General features: G+C 45.7%; 1 pseudogene; it reads left to right on the forward strand.

The window, feature by feature from the left end:
* The first annotated feature begins 6,542 nt into the window (after positions 1 to 6,542).
* LOC142716196 (Fanconi anemia core complex-associated protein 100-like) lies at positions 6,543 to 20,474 on the forward strand (annotated as a pseudogene).
* The last annotated feature ends 443 nt before the right edge of the window (positions 20,475 to 20,917 follow it).

Consider the following 20,917-nt stretch of genomic DNA (forward strand, 5'->3'; position numbering starts at 1 on the left):
GATTACGGCGATACCAAATATGTGTAGTTTTTTCTATATTTTACTACTTTTACAAGTAAAAACCTAAGTGTAAAAAAGAAAATGTATTTTGTGTCGCCAAATCCCGAGAGCCGTTACTTTTCTATTTTTCCGTTGATTATTTGGTGTGACGGCTTTTTTTTTGCGGGATAAGCTGTCGTTTTTAATAATATCATTTCGGGGTACATGAGACGGTTTGATCACTTTTTATGACATTTTTTGTGGGAGATTAGGTGACCAAAAAATAGAGATTCTGGCGTTTACAATGTTTTTGTTTTTTACGGCGTTCACCGTGTGGGTTAAATAATGATATATTGTGATAGTTCAGACGTTTGCGGACGCGGCGATACCAGTTATCTTTATTTTTTTTATTTTTTTTTACTATGCTCTAGGGGGGAAATGGGAAAAGGGGGGTTTTTGAACTTTAAATTTTTTATTATTTTTTTTTACACCAAAAAAACCTTTATTTGACTCATTTTTACTTTTTTTATTAGTCCCCCTAGGAGACTTCAACCAGCGATCGTTAGATCCTAATGTATTGTATTGCAGTATATCGTGGTTCTGACAGGCTGCTATTAAGCCCTGCCGGAGGCAAGGCTTAATAGGTGTACAAAGATGGCGGACCTGGGGGCGTTCATTAAGCCCCCAGGCAGCCATAGCAACCATCGCCCCCCCGCGGGTCGCCCCCCTCTTTCTGACGATTTAGGCGCTGCGGTCAGTAATAATCACAGGATTTAACGAGTTAATCTAGCGGGATCGCGCTCGAGCTCGATGCCGCTAGTTACTCTGAAGTGTCGGCTGTAACATACAGCCGACACCGTCATCGTATGGAGCGGGTTCACTACGTGAGTCCGCTCCATACTTCCCCTACCCGACGTGACATGTTGGGAAGGGGTTAAAGGCTATGTACACCTATATATATATTGGGGAAAACAGCAGCACAAAATGTTCAGTGTGAAAGGAGATCTCCCCAAACATGGGTGGTGCCGCAGCCAAGAATCCCAGGTCCAGGGGAGACAATCAATATGCAATGGAAGAAGGAACTGCAGCGCTCAAGATAATCCAAAGAAGTGGATGTGATTTATTCACCAGCCATAACAACACTTGCAACGTTTTGGGTCTTTATCGAGGATTTCATGGGTGGAAACGTTGCAAGTGTTGTTATGGCTGGTGAATAAATCACATCCACTTCTTTGGATTATCTCGAGTTCCTTCTTCCATTTTCTATTTATATAAAATGTGTATTTGTTGCAAATTTTCTAATTCATTTTTATTAAAAACTATTTTGACTTTCTGAGATACAGCTGCTTTGTATCCTGTATACAGAGCGGCTGTATCTAGTGCTGAAACCTGAATCTGTCAAGGTCGGCGGGACGGACGGGTTCAGTGGCAGCGGGTCCTGCGTGTCTCTGACATCTAGGAGCCACCTGTTATCCATCACATGGAAGTTATGAATTTAGGCTTCGTTCACATCTGCGTCGGGGCTCCGTTACGTCAGACCTTTCCAATAGTCGGACCCATGAACGGAAACCACAGCTTTACGTTTGTATCCCCATTGATTTAGACTGCGCTATTGATTCTGCCCAAAAAACTGAAACCTTACAGAATGGAAACAATTTGCATCGGAAGCGTTACCGGAAACGACCCCAGAGAGCCCCTTTAAGTTGGGCTCCGTTCACATGTAGTTTTTTAGGCACGTCAGAGGAATACTCCAACGTAGCATCCCGTGCGCCCAGCGTATGCCAAGGGAGTGTTCTTTGGGCATACGCTGGGCTGGTACGTGTCCGCATATATTTTTTGGCTGTATAGAATAGCGTGGTCTGCAGTGGGGCGCAGTAAATAAACGTATACCTCGCGGTATACAACTTTCTTTACAACGGGCGACGTATCCCATAATGTATGGATTGTAGTTACTTGCTGATCTTATTGTTGTCGGTTTCTTTTCTTTTAGGTCTTGTTTTGGGCTTGAAGTGATTGCAGAATGTCTCAGATCCAGCACTTGGTTACGTTACAGAATCCAAATCTAAAGGCCGTATCATATCCCGGAACACGCAGGTCTATATCTGCAATGGCACCAGGTGTGTTACATAGTTACATAGTTAGTACGTCTGAAAAAAGACACATGTCCATCAAGTTCAACCAAGGGAAGGGAAAAGGGAAGGAAAAATTTCTACACATAGGAGCTAATATTTTTTTGTTCTAGGAAATTATCTAACCCTTTTTTAAAGCCATCTACTGTCCCTGCTGTGACGGCTCCTGCGGTAGGCTATTCCATAGATTCACCGTTCTCACAGTAAAGAAGGCTTGTCTGCAGGTTGAACCTTTTTTTCTCCAGACGGAGGGAGTGTCCCCTTGTTTTTTGAGGGGGTTTTACAAGGAACAGGATTTCACCATATTTTTTGTATGTGCCATTAATATATTTATATAAATTAATCATGTCCCCCCTTAGTCGTCTTTTTTCAAGGCTAAATAGGTTCAATTCTTTCAATCTTTCCTCATAACTTAAATTCTCCATGCCCCTAATTAGCTTTGTTGCTCTTCTTTGTATTTTTTCCAACTCCAGGGCATCCTTTCTATGAACTGGAGCCCAGAACTGAACTGCATATTCTAGATGAGGCCTCACTAATGCTTTGTAAAGTGGCATTATTACATCCCTGTCCCGCGAGTCCATGCCTCTTTTAATACACGACAATATCCTGCTGGCCTTTGAAGCAGCTGATTGACACTGCATGCTGTTATTTAGTTTATGATTTACAAGTACACCCAGATCCTTCTCAACAAGTGACTCCCCCAGTGTAGCTCCCCCTAGGACATATGATGCATGCAGGTTGTTCGTACCCAGATGCATAACTTTACATTTATCTACATTAAACTTCATCTGCCAAGTGGACGCCCAAACACTTAGTTTGTTTAAATCTGCTTGCAATTCATGAACATCTTCCATAGACTGAACTATATTACATAGCTTGGTGTCATCTGCAAAAATAGAAATAGTGCTATTAATCCCATCCTCTATATCATTAATAAATAAGTTGAATAATAGTGGTCCCAGCACTGAACCCTGGGGTACACCACTTATAACTGGGGACCATTCAGAGTAGGAATCATTGACCACAACTCTCTGGATACGGTCCTTGAGCCAATTCTCAATCCAATTACAAACTATATTTTCTAAACCTATAGTCCTTAATTTACCCATTAGGCGTCTATGAGGGACAGTGTCAAATGCCTTTGCAAAGTCCAAAAACACTAAATCCACAGCGGCCCCTCTGTCTAGGCTTCTGCTCACCTCTTCATAAAAACAGATTAGATTAGTTTGACAACTTTTGTCCTTAGTAAAACCGTGCTGGCTGTCACTTATAATACTATTTTTTGTCACATAATCCTGTATATAGTCCATCAATAGCCCCTCAAACATTTTCCCCACCATGGATGTTAAGCTTACTGGTCTATAATTACCCGGGGAAGACCTAGAGCCCTTTTTGAAAATAGGCACCACATTTGCCCTGCGCCAGTCCCTTGGCACTATTCCAGTCACTAGAGATTCTCTGAATATTATGAAAAGGGGGACAGAAATAACTGAACTAAGCTCCTTAAGAATTCTAGGGTGTAACCTATCTGGTCCCGGGGCCTTGTGCACATTTATTTAATTTAATTTAGCTTGGACCATATCTACATTCATCCAATTCAGTATATCAACTGATATATTAACAGCACTGGCACCGGCTACATCAGCTGCTCTTTCTTCTGTTGTATATACAGAGCTAAAGAACCCATTTAGTAACTCTGCCTTCTCTTGATCCCCTGTGATCAACTCCCCATTACCACTATCTAGGGGTCCTACATGTTCAGACCTTGGCTTTTTAGCATTTATATACTTGAAGAATTTTTTAGGATTTGTTTTACTATCCTTGGCCACCTGCCTTTCATTTTGTATTTTTGCTAATTTTATTACATTTTTACAGATTTTATTAAGCTCTTTATATTTTACAAAGGCTTCAGATGTACCCTCATATTTGTATTTTTTAAATGTCCTTTTTTTGTCATGTATTGCCCCTTTCACAGAAGGTGTAAGCCATGTGGGGGTTAATTTGAGTCGTTTATACTTGTTACCTATAGGAATAAATTTTGCACTATAATAACCCAAAGTAGATTTGAAAATCTCCCATTTATCATTTGTCCCATTATTTGACATTAGTTCTTCCCAGTCCATATCCTGAATTGCCGCCTTCATCCTGGGGAAATTGGCTTTCTTAAAATTAAATGTTTTTGCCCTCCCAGCCTGCGTTTGTTTTTTACAGTATAGGTAAAATGTAACTATATTATGATCACTGTTACCGAGGTTTTCACGAACATTGACGTTCCCAACAAGATCTGCATTATTAGAAATTACCAGATCCAACAGAGCTTCACCTCTAGTCGGGTCTTGCACAAACTGGGCCATAAAATTTTCCTGCAACAGGTTGAGGAAATGTCTCCCCTTTGCAGTTGAAGCTGAACCATGACACCAATTAATATCCCGGAAATTAAAATCTCCCATTATCACTACAGTACCCGCCTGTGCAGCCCGCTCCATCTGTTTATATAGCTGAACTTCCATCTCCTCAGTTATATGGGGGGGTCTATAGATTACACCAAAAGTAATTTTTTCAGTGTTTACCTCCCTTTCTAATTCCACCCACAAGGTTTCAACCTCCTCACAGTATTCACCCACTATTGTCTCTTTCACACTCACCTTCATATCATTTCTCACATACAGACATACACGACCACCTTCATATCACTTCTCACATACAGACATACACCACCGCCTTCATATCACTTCTCACATACAGACATACACCACCGCCTTCATATCACTTCTCACATACAGACATACACCACCGCCTTCATATCACTTCTCACATACAGACATACACCACCACCTTCATATCACCTCTCACATACAGACATACACCACCGCCTTCATATCACTTCTCACATACAGACATACACCACCACCTTCATATCACTTCTCACATACAGACATACACCACCACCTTCATATCACTTCTCACATACAGACATACACCACCACCTTCATATCACTTCTCACATACAGACATACACCACCGCCTTTCCTATTTGTCCTGTCTTTCCGAAAAAGTGTAAAACCCTGTAGATTTACAGCCCAGTCATGTGAAGAGTCCAGCCATGTTTCAGCAACACCAACTATATCTATATTTTCTTCCAGTATCAAGGCCTCCAGCTCCCCCATTTTGCTTGCTAGACTTCTGGCATTTGTGAACATACACTTTAACTTGCCTGTCAGTTTTTCACTTTTATTATCAGAAATGTGATTTGACATTAATCGGGCCTTTTTATTTACACTGATGTTTTGCAACAAAAGGATCTCCTTATCTTGTTGTCTAGTCCTCTCCCCACATTCTGTTTCTCCCCCCACCAATATAGTCTGACCCCTCTCTAACCTGGCTACCCCTTTTTTTTCTACATTGACCTCAGTCCTCAGTGTGTATGTCTTCAGCACGGAGAAGAAGCAAGTGACGGGGAGATGCTTTATATTCTGTTTATATTCAGAACTATTGGAGCTTGGAGGGTGTTCACACCACGGCAACCATCTTTATACTAAAAGAGGCGCCAACTTTCACTAAAATCTCATCCTTTTATGTATACAGCTCCTATGTAGACTTATGTGTCCTCATGGTTATAGACTACAAATCCTGTGTAGTCTGATGTTACGGTCGTGTGTAGGGCAGCCAACACATGAACGATCCCACTAGCAGCGTAACCGTAAACTGGCCAATCAGGTAGTCCGTGCCTATCTGGTGCCTGCGTAAAGGGGCATTGGATTGGCCAAATTCGGCTGATCAGACCTTACATACGTAATTTGGCGCACCACGGCGATTTTTTCCAACCTGGTGGATCACATCTCTGGAGGACAGACGTCTACCATCGGCCACCACGAGCGTTCCTTTCTGTTATTTTTGCAAATAAAAATCACCCATTTCTGCAGACTTTAACCTCGTGTTTATGACCATCTTTACTCCCTCCGCCCCTGCTTCATCCTACTGTAGGATCAGACTGCACACAGGAGTTGTTTGTAATCTGTAGGTCTGCATAGGAGCTGTATACACAAAACGGTGGAAGATTTTGAATCAAGACTATTTTTGCAAAGTTGTTTCAAGATGGATATACGCTGTCAAAGATGTGCCCGCTCCTGCAACCAATTTTTATTTGCTCTAATGCATCCTACTATTTTGTGTCTACAGCTCCTATGCAGACCTATGTGTCGCCATGACTACAGAGTACGAACAAGCCCTATGTATAGTCTGATTCTGCAGTCATGTGTTACTCCACTCCCTCGGTCGCTGCTACTTCTGAACCTACAGTAGAAGAGGCGGCAGAATCAGACTACACAGGGTGTATTTCTACTCTGTAACCATGGAGACACATAGGAATACATAGGAGCTGTATACACAAAGTGGTGGACTTTATTGAAAACCTAATATGTTGATGTTTTCCAGGCTGTCTATCTATTTCCCTCCAACGTTTGGCACATAGAATTTCCTACAAGTTCACGCCAGCTCTATGTCCTTTGTGCCCAGAATGGATTATACCTTCTAGAGTGGGATGAACAAGGAAGGTGAGACAGATCATTGAGTGTTCAATTCCACTACAGCGCCACCACAGGAGAAATGAAGCATTACATGATTCCCATCTAAATCAATGTGCTCTCTGTGATGGCTTGCCGGGTCCTCTGATGCTCTTTCTAGCAATTTTCTGCTCAGGGAAATAGATCAGGACTCCCCTCTATTAAGTCAGAAGTTCAGAACAGAGTCTGTGAGAATAGGCGATCAGAGGCTGAGAAGTCCTTTAACGCTGGTTTCAGACGGCCATGATTCAGCTACAATACCGGGACCTCCTACGTCTCTACCATTTATCTGAATGACCTTGTATTTGTTGTCTTTGGGATGCACAACTTGTAACGTTCCAGTCACTATTGAACACAATTTGTTTTGTTATTTGTTTCTATTCAGGTTGTTGATGGAACCCAGTTCTGCCATCAATAAAGGAGACGTGACCGTGGACCAGATAGGCCCCACTTTTGGTCGTGTGCTGGATCCGTCTATCTGCTCTTTCATGGTGGCCCATGAGGTTCTTGTTGTTGTATTAGCTCTGCAGGACAAATGGAAGATCTCAGTGTTTCAACTGGAATCCCTAAAACATGAAGAGCCGTCCACAGCCCCATCCAGAGAAGTGAGGTTTTCTCATAAATATGGGCTGGACCGCTGTGACCTGCAGCCCGTCCTGTGCTGTGTTTCTCTGTGGAAAGAAGAAGCAATGAGCGCTGATTCTCCACGTCACTCAGCGCTGCAGGCTGCCTTATTCACTAGACTCTTTGGGGTTGATCTTGCAATATTGGAATCTCCCATGATCCTCTGTGGGTTCCCTGATGGTCAGGTAGTGAGCTTTCCAGTAGAGAGTGCTGGGGTGCGTCACTCTGCAAATCACAACCCAACCCACGGCTCAATGAAGCTTCTTTACCACTTGGAGCAGCCTGTCGTTTCTATAAGGATGCGATCATGTGACCTCAATACTGAGCAGCCCCTGCCGAAAATACAGCGTGTGACTGTTTACTGGTTGTTGGCCAGAAGGGTCTGATCGTGTCGGTGACAAGTGGTGATAATCCAGATGCCGTGTCCTGTGCATATAAAGATGACAGATTACCCTTCTCAGTGATCTGCACTTTCTACTCCACGTCCAGCGATCTCATCTATGTGACCCCATCACACCGGGGTAAAGAAACCGCAAGCAACAATACCGCCTGCTCCACAGTGTCCTCCCTCCGTCACAATATAGCCATGATCGTGGCCTTGTCACAGGTGTCCTCATTACATGGTAAGTTACTAAAAATTGTTCTACTTGTAGATTATGTACATATATTATATGTATATGTGTTGTGGAGGAGAATTGCTATGAGGTCACCGGGAGATTTCCCAACTTCAGAGGGGTTTACATTGGGTGACCCCTTCTGTGCTGGATTGTCCGGTCATAACACACTTACATGTAGTGGAACTGAATGACGTGTCAGGTTTTAGGAGTCTCCTTTTATGCAGATTTCCCTGAGAAATAACGCACCTCAATATGTCAATGACGAGACGTGAGATAACTGACGTCTCGTGTACCCGGATCCCCCCATTACAGGCTTCTCTTCCATTGCTGCTTCTCATCAGATGCCACTGCATAGAAAATACTCCCTCTCCTGGGACTGCAACTCATCCACATTCAAGTGAATACTGCAATACCACACACAGCCCGTAGATAAAAGTGGCACTGTTTCTGGAGACACAACTCAGCCCCTTTTTTCTAATTAGGAGCAACCTCTTTGGTTGTTTCAGGTGGTCCTTAAAGGGACATTCCCACCTATTCATTATATATGTCATAAATGTCTGATAGATGCGAGACCCAGCTCTGGGACCCGCATCTATCTCCAGAATGGGGGTCACCTGAACCCTGTCCCAGCTGGTGAAGCAGCGTCCCCCGATTGTGGCATTCAGGTGGAGAATAACTGGGGTGGTGTTGGTGCTTGTGGGTGAGATGGGTGCGGGTCCCACAGTCTGGACGCCCATCCATCAGACATTTATGGCATATCTTGTATTTTATAGACTTCAATAGAATAAACCATTTGGCAGCCAGTTGTAGTTTTGTGGGGGCATTAATTCATCGAGTTCATCCAGCCCTGACATAGAGAAGCTGCAAGCAGCAAGAGCAGCTCTTCAGGATCAGACTGAAATCCCAGAGAATCCCGATACTAGGGGGGAACAGGTTTACACCAGTCTTAATAAATTGCCCTTTTTGTGTCTGTGATGTTCACGTCATCCAGCGTTGTGTGTAGTGGGAGACTCCCAGATAATATGACGTCATGGTCTACGATGACGGTGACCAGTGCAGGTGACATCTATGAAGGTGCACGTCCACTTTCCACAGTGTCAATCTCTTTTTAAGATCATGTATTTATTTATTTTTGGTATTTTCTGTAAAGCTACTCGGCTCGTTGCCTTGTCTAAGAGGGGACGTCTTGTGCTCTGCAAGTTACATCAGAATGAAAGCAAAGATCAGCGGCATGGATTGAGCTGCGTGATCGCCGGACGGAGGATCAAAGAGATGTTGTCTGGAATTGGCTCCGTGTCAGAAAGGTGGGAAAAAGATCAAGACTTTTAATGGGAAAATAAAAGTGTTAAATGATCGGTGTATTTGTATAATATTTGCTGCAAGTTTAGGCTTCAGTGGTCACTCACTTTTCACCAAACATTGTATAAATGGATAGTACAAGTGAATATAATAATCTTGTCATATATCAGATTTGAGAATCCGGCTTCTTTCCTTTCCCATTCTCCCCTCCTAACTGTTTACTCTGAATTTACTGCTAAATACGTCCCCTCCGCTGCCCATAGAGATGGCCAAAAACAAACATTCCCTGTAAAGTGTCTCCTGGTTCTGCTGTTGGGTTCCCTCTCCCTTGTTGCTTGGGGCACTAATGAGTGGCCGTCGTCTGTCTGTCTGTCTATCGAGCCCAGGTAAGTAGAAAGCAGGTCATACACATTAGATGTACGTCGGCTTAACCCGCCGATTTCAGCAGGATCGGCCGACCATCTAATGTGCATGGCAGCGTCCCGAACCACCCCTGACGGCAGATGTCGGGGGAGAGAAGGGTCAGGCACGTTGAATTTCAACCTCCCCGATCCTTTGTGCTGGTAGCAGATCAGCCGCTTCCAGAGAAGTCTCGCAGCAGCTTTCTCCCTATTGACAAGACGTGGACACTCGGCTGCGCCATAGGAAAGCTGTCGGCCGTCCGCTATGGTAAGAGTATGGCCAGCCTAGGACTCTGGGTTTAGGGAATTTAACTTCATGTAATATTATGGTGTGGAGTTTGACTTTAATGTCAGATACAATATTAGTAGGTGCCATTCAGATTTCTAGGGTCACGAGTTCTGCCTGTCGTGGAGTTACAGCCACTATTGCTGCCGTGGATAAAACAAGTCTCCTCTTTAGTCATTTCTGTCTCTAAGCAAAACTACTAGACGGCTGCGAAGCCAAGAGAAGAAAATGGGACGTTTATGAAGAGTCATGTCTCCCAATTGTAATACTCGGAATGGCTGCGGGAACATTTCCTCTACCCCCGCTGCCCGCTGTGCTGTCCTATATAGTGGAGACAGCACAGACGATTCACTCTCCTCTCATCCTCATGAATCATCCATAGAGAATCACTCACATTTATTCTCTCTTCTCTGGGAAGACATTTAACTAGTAAAGTACCAGAGCATGGAGAAAACCCACTGTAACCGAGGGGAACGTAGAAATACCTATAGATTCTCCTTGTGTGGAATTGGATGGAAGTTGTCAGTCGTGACTATTCCGCCCCCTGCTGTATGTAATGTGTACTGCTGAGAGACACCAATGAATGTGGCTGCATTGAAGAAGTTCAGAATAGTATTTTCTGAGCACACAATTCACAGTATGGACGTGGATGGCGTTTTATATCACAGCCATCTGCAATCATGCCCACGATACACAGTTCTTCTTTGTTTAGCACGGGGGCACTTCATTGTAATGTTATGTGTTTTGTATAAAGAGTGTCCACAGATGACAGAGGGCCCTGTGCAATGCAGCATGGGGGGGGGGGGCCATTTCACCATCAAACCTGCATCTTATATTTTTAAAATAACGATTGTATAAGAAAATAAATCTCTGGAAGATGTTCAGGTCGTCTCTTGATTTCCTCTACAATGATGGGTAACATCCCTGGTGGGCTGGTGCAGTGAATGGGGTTGATGAGAAGTTCCCTAGTGGGCTAGGGGTAGTGAAGGGTTAACTCCGTGTACTGAACCCTGTGAGATTCCCTCCTCTTTCTACTCCATCTGTGGCTGTAGACGGCTCCGGTATACAGAATCTGCATTATCAGCTCTCACACAATGATAGAGGCTTTGTGATTGGCTGACTGGGATGATGCAGCGCCTGTGTAATCTGTGAGGGACCCGTAGAGAATGTGGTTTTCCAGTCCTAAGAAATTGCTGGCCTATCCTCAGGACAGCCCATCAATACCAGATCAGTTAGGGGTCCAACTCTCAGCACCCCCGACGATCAACTATCTTGAAGGGGCCGCAAATGAATGGGAGAAGGCTGCACTACTGTGCCATCAGGGTGTCCTGGACCCACATTCTTCAGGAAGCCTATATGACCGTATACTGCAATTTGGAAAACCAGAGCGACTACATCTTGGAACATGGATGGACCTTATGTCTCCTCATAAGTACTGACCCAATCACCTCTTATTCTTCTCCTGGGGAGACCAAGGAATTAGCATTCCCATTACCTGGACTTGGATGTAACAGCCTGGATTTCCCTATAAGATGTGGTGCTCCTTATTTGACAGTGTAAATGGGTTTTCTGCAGACGGTGGTGACTCTTCAGAGCCCTCCGTGTCTCCCTCACACAATCATGGGGTCTGCCGACCTCTACAGGAGCACATCATTGACATATTGCAATGCCTGCGTACAATCCCCCGGGCTGCCTATTGCTCTGCAGCATCACATACTCTGCCTGAGGACGCAGTGAGAGCGATTTGGAAAACATCTCCGAAAAGTGACCAATGGGGTAAATCCTCTGCGACTGTTTGTAACCAGAGACTTCATTCTACAACGCCTTTTAAAGCTTCAGTTCGATTGTCGGCCGTGCTGTTGGATTGTTCCTTACAGAATAAACAATCAGGTGAGCGACTGCTGTGTATTATATCTGTATTACGCACATTTAGGGGGAGATTTATGAAAACTAGTGCAAAGGTAAAGGGGAGTAGTTTCCCATCGCAAACCAATCAGAATCCAACTTTCCTTTTTCAGAGGCCCTTTGGAAAATGAAAGCAGCAGCCTGATTGGTTGTCAAGGTCAACGACTCCACTCTTCCAATGCACATCTTTCCATAAATATCCCTCTTCGTCTTCCTCTGGTGCACAGGGTGGCTCAGTGGTCAGCACTTACCTTGCCGCTCTGTGGTCCTGGGTTCAAATCCGACCAAGGACAAGGTGTTTGTATGTCCCCCCTGTATTTGGGTGGGTTTGCTCCAGATATTCTGCTTTCCTCCCACATACTGATGGCTTCCTATAAAATAGTCCATTGCAGCAATTTTGAGCACATTCTGTGGATTTTATAATCTGCAGCGTGTTCATTATTCGGTGCAGATCTTTTCCTGAGCGTGTGAACAGGGTATAAAAGACTTAGTTTTATGATGAATATGTAGGATATGTTTCTGTCTTTTTCCCCTCAGGGAGATCCCTCTGCTCTGCTGTGCTGCACTGGCTGCTGCCAGAGGTGCTGGTAAACCAGGAAGATGTACAGGAGGTGCAAGGTGTGACCCCAGATGGAAAGGAGCTTTGTATTCGGCTTCTAGAGGTCAGTCATTCTGTATACACTTTAGTGATAACTGTGAGAAGCGATCCTGTCCGCATCGGCCAATATTCCTGCAGAACCATTCCAATACCAAGTGACATTTATTACACAACGAATTACTGCGGTTCTGAAGGCCAAAGGAGGTCCAATTTGGCCCTTGTCAAATTCGCTCAGCTCCTTACACTAGTCCATTTTTCCTGCTTCCAACATCAACTTCAAGACCTGACTGATCACTCACTGCCTAAGGCTGGATTCACAAGAGCATGTTCGGTCCGTAAAGGACGGAACGTATTTCGGCCGCAAGTCCCGGACCGAACACCCTGCAGGGAGCCGGGCTCCTAGCATCATAGTTATGTACGACGCTAGGAGTCCCTGCCTCGCCGTGGAACTACTGAAAACATGATTACAGTACGGGACAGTGTCCGGCAGCGAGGCAGGGACTCCTAGCGTCCTACATAACTATGATGCTAGGAGTCCCTGCCTCGCCGTGGAACTACTGAAAACATGATTACAGTATGGGACAGTGTCCGGCAGCGAGGCAGGGACTCCTAGCGTCGTACATCACTATGATGCTAGGAGTCCCTGCCTCGCCGTGGAACTACTGAAAACATGATTACAGTACGGGACAGTGTCCGGCAGCGAGGCAGGGACTCCTAGCGTCCTACATCACTATGATGCTAGGAGTCCCTGCCTCGCCGTGGAACTACTGTCCCGTATTGAAAACATGATTACAGTACGGGACAGTGTCCGGCAGCGAGGCAGGGACTCCTAGCGTCCTACATAACTATGATGCTAGGAGCCCGGCTCCCTGCAGTGTGTTCAGTCCGGGACTTGCGGCCGAAATACGTTCCGTCCATTACGGACCGAACATGCTCGTGTGAATCCAGCCTAAAATATCCCACCCCTTGTCAGACGCCATTGTAACCAGATCATCAATGTCATTCACTTCCACTGTTAGTGGTTTTATTGTTATGGCTGAACGTTCTATGAGCCGGACAATTCAACAAATCCTCGCCACAAGTGTTGTCCTTGTGACATTCTCATCGGTAGTAAGAAAGTATTGAATAACTAATTGTCCATCCTTTAGAATGAAAACAAAGACCAGATCCAGTGTAACTTGGATTTAGTATTGAGAGATCGTCTTCCTATTTTACGGATGTTCAGCCATCACTTTTATGTTGGAAATCGTCATGGATTGTGTTCACTGCGCTGACGTTTGTGATGTAAATCACCTGATGTGTAGAAATGTTTGTGTTACCGGTTACTCCCCTATTATCACCCAAGTATCAGATCTAAAGACAGAGGATTCTTTATTTTCTACAGCCAAATCCAGGCCAGACATAGGTCCTCTTATATATGTGCTCCTTCTTCCTTTAGGTGTCTGTGGAGGAACGTTCCTCCCATGGATCCATCCCAGCTGTGGAGATGCAGATCCTGAGCTCCCACTTACATGTTGTGGCTTCTCTACATCTCGCAGTTATCAGCCGTTACAAGGTAACATTGTAATAACGCCACACATAATTATTTATACTCCAATAGGAGACAATGTGATTGTGTATGGCATTGCCACTAATATTCACTGACTGGCCACGTCATTAGAGAGACCCGTCTAGTAGCGGGTTGGACCTCCTTTCGCCTTCAGAACCGCAGCAATTCCTTGTGTAATAAATGTCACTTGGTGTTGGAATCGTTCTGCAGGAATATTGGGCGATGCGGACAGGATCGCTTCTCACAGTTATCGCTAAAGTGTCCTGCCATAGGGTGAACACTGCCATGAAGGGATGGATTTGGTCGTCACAAAGCTTATGTAAGCCGTACTGTTCAAGCCACAGAGGACTCGGGGTGTGCCAAAGAAACGGCAATATTACTCCACCAGCCTGACCTGTTCACACCTGACAGGACGGGTTCATCCATTCATGCTGCTTTAGCCAAATTCTGAACCTCTCCTCTGCACGGAGCAACCAGAATCTGGATCATCTGACCCGGCGATGTTCTGCCACTGCTCAGTGGTACAATTTGTGCGCTCTTTTGCCCACTAGAGTCTTGTCATTGTGTTTCCCTTAGAGAGCAATGGCACCAGAACTGGTTGTCTGCTGTTATAACTCCTCCGTGCTGAGGAACCATGAGTTGTGTGTTCGGACACGTTTTTCTGTTCTTCAGAACGATTCCTGACATCCTCCTCTGAGCCCTTTTGTCGACAAGTTGTTGACGTTCACCGGATCCACTGTCGCTGGATGTTTTCCTAGATCACACCATTATCTGTAAACTCTCCACACCGTTGCATGAGAAAACCGCACAAGGTCGTCCGTTGTTAAATCACTGGTCCAGGCTAGTCTAACACCGATGACCATTCTTTGTTCGAAGTCGCTCAGATCACTTGATTTTCCAATTTGAATGTGGATTCACACTGAAACTGATCCACAGAAAGCGTTCACTCCGGGGCCACGTGTCTAATTTCCATACAGGGAAGCTCCAATGGTGTAAGAATCGGTGGCTGTTCAGTGTATCTTCCTAAATGGCGATCTCTGGTGCGAGGAGCCATCACTTGTCTACATGTGCTCGCTGCACGATCCAGTTACCAGTCTCCTGTCCAATGAATGGGAGACATCCAGGGAATCCTGTTTATATCAGAGCAGACCTGACTAATCAATCCTACAGGGGGCGCTCACACTCAGTCAGTGACTTTATGCAGACGTGGTGTCTGAGATGAATGCTCAGGAACATCATGATGACAGATGCTATAGATGTAACCGGCAGCGCTGCACATGCTCAGTTCTTACATCTTACCAGAAGGAAAATGTTTCTGTGCACAATGTCTCATTCTTCTTCCACCCTCATTTTATCTCATTTTGTTTCCTAGATTTTACTGCAACAAAATAATCCGAACACCGACAGTCGTTCCCCTGATTTGAGTTTGGGGAAGATTCAGCCGCTGTTCAGTGCTCATGAGGTAAGTCATTCGCTCTTTGTTGCGGTTTTAAGGCTGTAAATTTATATCAAATTCATGACATTTAAATGAAACATATAACATAAGGCAGATCTTTGAGGGTAAAAATAAAGTGTAAAGAAATGTATCTGGAATAATCAGCGTATACCCCAATGCGTGTAAAATAAACATAGACAATAGTGGGGGGGGGGGTCACCTCTTTTCATGTAAGAAACAATGTCTATATAGGTGGGGGCTCGGCATAGAGGAGTCCCCAATTACTTGTCAGATGCAGCTTTACCCAAGTACCTGATAAGTAGGTGATCAGATCTTCATGTACATCCCAGGAGTCAGTGACATTACCTTCATAGCGCTGTAACATTCCGCGGCCGCCTTAGGCTACGTTCACACCTAGCGGATTTGCTGCAGATTTTACGGGATTTGCAGTGATTGACTTGCAGTGTGGATTTTGAAATTCACACGTCAACTTATGCTGCAGAATGGTTACGTGATTGTTGCAGATTTTCCTGATTGAGTTCAATGGAGAAATGAATATCTGCAACAAACACCAAATGTTGGGTACAGGCAACAAAAAGTAGAGTAAAAAAACAACAACCCCATTTCCACTTAAGAAAATCCACCTCCCCGGGCTGCAGATCACATGGGACGAAACATTATACCAGGAGGCCGGCTGCATGGAGAGCGCCCGGGGGAGTAGGGTGTCGTCAGTGGCTGCATGGAGACCGGCCGGGGGAGTAGGGTGTCGTCAGTGGCTGCATGTAGACCGGCCGGGGGAGTAGGGTGTCATCAATGGCTGCATGGAGACCGGCCGGGGGAGTAGGGTGTCATCAATGGCTGCATGGAGACCGGCCGGGGGAGTAGGGTGTCGTCAATGGCTGCATGGAGACCAGCCGGGGCAGTAGGGTGTCATCAATGGCTGCATGGAGACCGGCCGGGGGAGTAGGGTGTCGTCAATGGCTGCAGCTCCAGAGGGGGGAGTAGGGTGTCATCAATGGCTGCATGGAGACCGGCCGGGGGAGTAGGGTGTCATCAATGGCTGCATGGAGACCGGCCGGGGGAGTAGGGTGTCATCAATGGCTGCATGGAGACCGGCCGGGGGAGTAGGGTGTCGTCAATGGCTGCATGGAGACCAGCCGGGGCAGTAGGGTGTCATCAATGGCTGCATGGAGACCGGCCGGGGGAGTAGGGTGTCGTCAATGGCTGCAGCTCCAGAGGGGGGAGTAGGGTGTCATCAATGGCTGCATGGAGAGCGGCCGGGGGAGTAGGGTGTCGTCAATGGCTGCAGCGCCAGAGGGGGGAGTTTTGTCGTCATCATGGTTTTCTTTTTCATCTCTCTGCTGTTCTCCGCAGCGGTAATTCCAGGCAAAAATTTTCACCAAATGAAACACGATTTAGTGCAGACTTTCCTACGGAATTCCCTGCAAAATCTGGATCGGATTTGCTGCAGAATTTTCCTCAGCCGATCTGATTAGTGTGAACATACCCTTTAAAGGTTTTTTCAATTTTTGTTAAATTGGTCTCATCTTCGGATAAGCCATCATAATAAGATTGGTAGGCGTCGGATTCTCTATCAGCTGTATGAAGGGTCTGCAGTGCTCCGGTGAGAGCTACACCCCCTTCATTGTTTACACTGCTCTGTATTTTTAGAGGTGACTGTGCCTGGGATTACATCTGTCCCGTTTACTTGAATGTGATGGAGCTGTAGTGATCCGTAATACCAGGCACAGCCGCTAATAAAAGTACGCCGCTGTGCCTGGTAAACAATGAAGGGGAGGCGGCGCTCACCGTACTGCTGCGGCCCCTTCAAACGGCTGATCGAAATCAGGTTCCGTCCTGAGGTTAGATGAGAATTCCAGTCTACAAACATGAGCGCCGCCTGACAGTATGGAGACGTTTCTATTAAATATGACAATGTTATAAAAAGACAAGCAGCTTCTTATTGAAGAAACGCGCCCGTCCTTGTCCTCAGTGTTGTCTAGCGTTTTGATCGCTGGTATAATACACTGCATTGTGCCTCTGGCAGGGCCTTGTAGGCTACCGTACATAGTAGACCAGGGGGCCATTGTTAGGCCTCCGGTGGTCATAGAATGGGTCTAAGCTGGGGTCTGTACTTTTTCTAGAGTCTGGTTTGGAGTCTGATTTAATTTGAGAGGTCTGAATAATTTAGGGGTCTTACTTTTTACCCGAGTTCTCTCATTCTGGGACATCCTATGAAGTACATGGAGCACGCACACTACATACCTCTCATAGACTATACAGGAGCACGCACACTACATACCTCCCAAAGACCATACAGGAGCATTCTCACTACATACCTCCCATAGACTATACAGGAGCACGCCCAATCCATACCTCCCACAGACTATACAGGAGCATGCTCACAACATACCTCCCATAGACTATACAGAAGCACGCCCAATCCATACCTCCCATAGACTATACAGGAGCATTCTCACTCCATACCTCCCATAGACTATACATGAGCATTCTCACTACATACCTCCCATAGACTATATAGAAGCACGCTCACACCATACCTCCCATAGACTATATAGGAGCACGCTCACACCATACCTCCCATAGACCATACAGGAGCATGCTCACTACATACCTCCCATAGACTATACAGGAGCTCGCTCACTCAATACCTCCCATAGACTATACAGGAGCTCGCTCACTCCATACCTCCCATAGACTATATAGGAGCACGCTCACACCATACCTCCCATAGACTATACAGGAGCATGCTCACTACATACCTCCCATAGACTATACAGGAGCTCGCTCACTCCATACCTCCCATAGACTACAGGAGCATTCTCACTACATACCTCCCATAGACCATACAGGAGCACGCTCACTCCTTACCTCCCATAGACTATACAGGAGCTCGCTCACTCCATACCTCCCATAGACCATACAGGAGCACGCTCACTCCATACCTCCCATAGACCATACAGGAGCACGCTCACTCCATACTTCCCATAGACCATACAGGAGCTCGCTTACTCCATACCTCCCATAGACCATACAGGAGCTCGCTTACTCCATACCTCCCATAGACTATAATAGAGTGTGAAGTGCAGCCAGCTATCTGGTTTTTAACTATCGTCTCTAATGTGTACAGTGGGGGATCAGACACCCCCATTTTCATGATTAGTGGTTATACCTGCAGTCAGGCTCCTCTAATCAAGCATTTGTGGTGTATACTATCAATATCCGCGATTAGTGTGTGATATGAAGCTGTATTGTGCCCCGGTGTCAGTTTCTCTTGCTGGCTCTCATCATGGAGGTGTCGCGTAAGAAGAGGATGTTGGTGAAGACGTTTCCCAAGATGAGTACTGTAGAGAAAATGGAGGTTGTGCTGTATATTGCGCCATATTATTGTTTAGAGGCCGCAGACAGGGCGACGCTCTGATACATTCTGCTGGTGGGTCCTTTTGGGCCCCTGCCGATACTGAAACTTCCAGTGATGTCCTCATCTAGGATTCAGACACGGTTCAGCACATCAGTAGTCTTCAGCTGTTGCAAAACTACAACTCCCAGGGCATGTTTTTGATATCTGACCCCATTCTGGTAAATTTGATGATGACACGTCTCATGACATAGCTGCGACCATGTGACACCTCTCCACTTGGCACGCATAACCCATGGTGGAGGGTGTTTCCCATGTGGCGATTACATTAGCTGTGAAAACATTGAGCGATTCTTCTCTGGGGTCATATATTACACCATTGGCCTTGGCATGAACGCAATTTTGGGTGAGAGTCCATGAACCCGTATGTAAATGCCTGTGTTGTATGTTTTATGGGTGCGATTCTACATTTTAGAAAGTCTGTGGAATTGACCACATTGATTTGGGAATTCTTTGAGGTGATAGAAACCTCCCCAGAGGGTGTAATGTGACCCTCCTGCCTGTATTCTTGTACCATATTACATTTTATATGGCCGCTCGGGTGTAACGGTTCACTGGGATACGCTTCTTGTGATGTCATCCAGAATGTGGGCAGATTCTATTTCTCTGCACTGTGAAGAACCTGAGCGTGATGTCATGAGGGGCGTGGCCTGTAATCTGGACGTGTTCCGTTTCCACATAATGGCCAACCAGTTATGACATCAGAAAGTTTATAAATTGGGGTCACACATTGACCACGGTGTCAGTTTCTCTTGCTGGCTCTTATCATGGAGGTGTCGCGTAAGAAGAGGATGTTGGTGAAGACGTTTCCCACGATGAGTACTGTAGAGAAAATGGAGGTTGGCGGACGCCGGCTTCCGGATGATGTGGAGATGGTGGATGTGGAGGACAAAGACGAAAAAATGGAGGTTGGCGGACGCCAGTTTCCGGATGATGTGGAGATGGAGGATGTGGAGGATGAGGGTGACAAAATGGAAATTGGCGGACGCCAATTTCCTGATGATGTGGAGATGGAGGACCTTTCGGGGGCTACGGTTATCATCAGGGCCTCAAACCCCCGGAAGAGAAAGCGGCCATTTTAGTACCATCTGCCACTCGGGGCCCATTTACCATCAGGGCCCCAAACCCCTGGGAGAGAAAGCGGCCATTTTAGTACCATCTGCCACTCGGGGCCCATTTACCATCAGGGCCCCAAACCCCCGGGAGAGAAAGCGGCCATCTTAATTCCATCCTTTACTTAGGGCCCATTCACCATCTTTAGGTGAGGTAAGTGCCGTCCACTGATGATCTTCTCCCCTCACATCTCTTCTACAGCCGCCTGGGCACTGAATTTCTGATATTTATTTTGCAGTTGTCACCCCAACATCGTGGCCTTTACCACCTAAACCATCTGAAATTCCCATGAAGACTCCTCCAGTGCTGAGAAGCAGTGACGAGCAGAACAGAAGCGAGATCCGGTAAGTCTGACGTCCTCTGCTCCGTCTTCATCTTCTGCTGGTGAAGGTTTTGTGAATGTTTTTTGCTTATTGGATTTTTCTTTTCTAGGATTCGACTATGAAAAATGTGAGAAACATGAAAAACGTCCCGGTCTCTTCTGATCCAGGACTGAGCTGTGTAAAGGTGGACTGACGGCCATATCCACGTGTGAAGACGGACCCTTCCCCTCTTCATCTCACCAATCACCGCTTGTTAAGGGGCCGGAGCCACAGAAGACATCGCAGCAACTCTACCACATTCTACAATAAATATATTTGTTTTACACATTTTTGTGCTTTTATTTTTATATTGGAGAATTTATCCAGGGAACCTTTCTTCTACGGGGAACATAAGGGTGTAGAAAAGCCATAGGTGTAATAATCTGCAGAATATATCACTATGTATCTGTCAGGAGGTAGAGAGGACAGAGCAATGTGCAGATCTAGAGAGGTCAGTGGTGTAATAATCTGCAGAATATATCACTATGTATCTGTCACGAGGTAGAGAGGACAGAGCAATGTTCTGCAGATCTAGAGAGGTCAGTGGTGTAATGATCTGCAGAATATATCACTATGTATCTGTCAGGAGGTAGAGAGGACAGAGCAATGTTCTGCAGAT

This window comes from Rhinoderma darwinii, unplaced genomic scaffold (assembly GCF_050947455.1).
Source record: "Rhinoderma darwinii isolate aRhiDar2 unplaced genomic scaffold, aRhiDar2.hap1 Scaffold_4479, whole genome shotgun sequence".
Classification (NCBI taxonomy): Eukaryota; Metazoa; Chordata; class Amphibia; order Anura; family Rhinodermatidae; genus Rhinoderma; species Rhinoderma darwinii.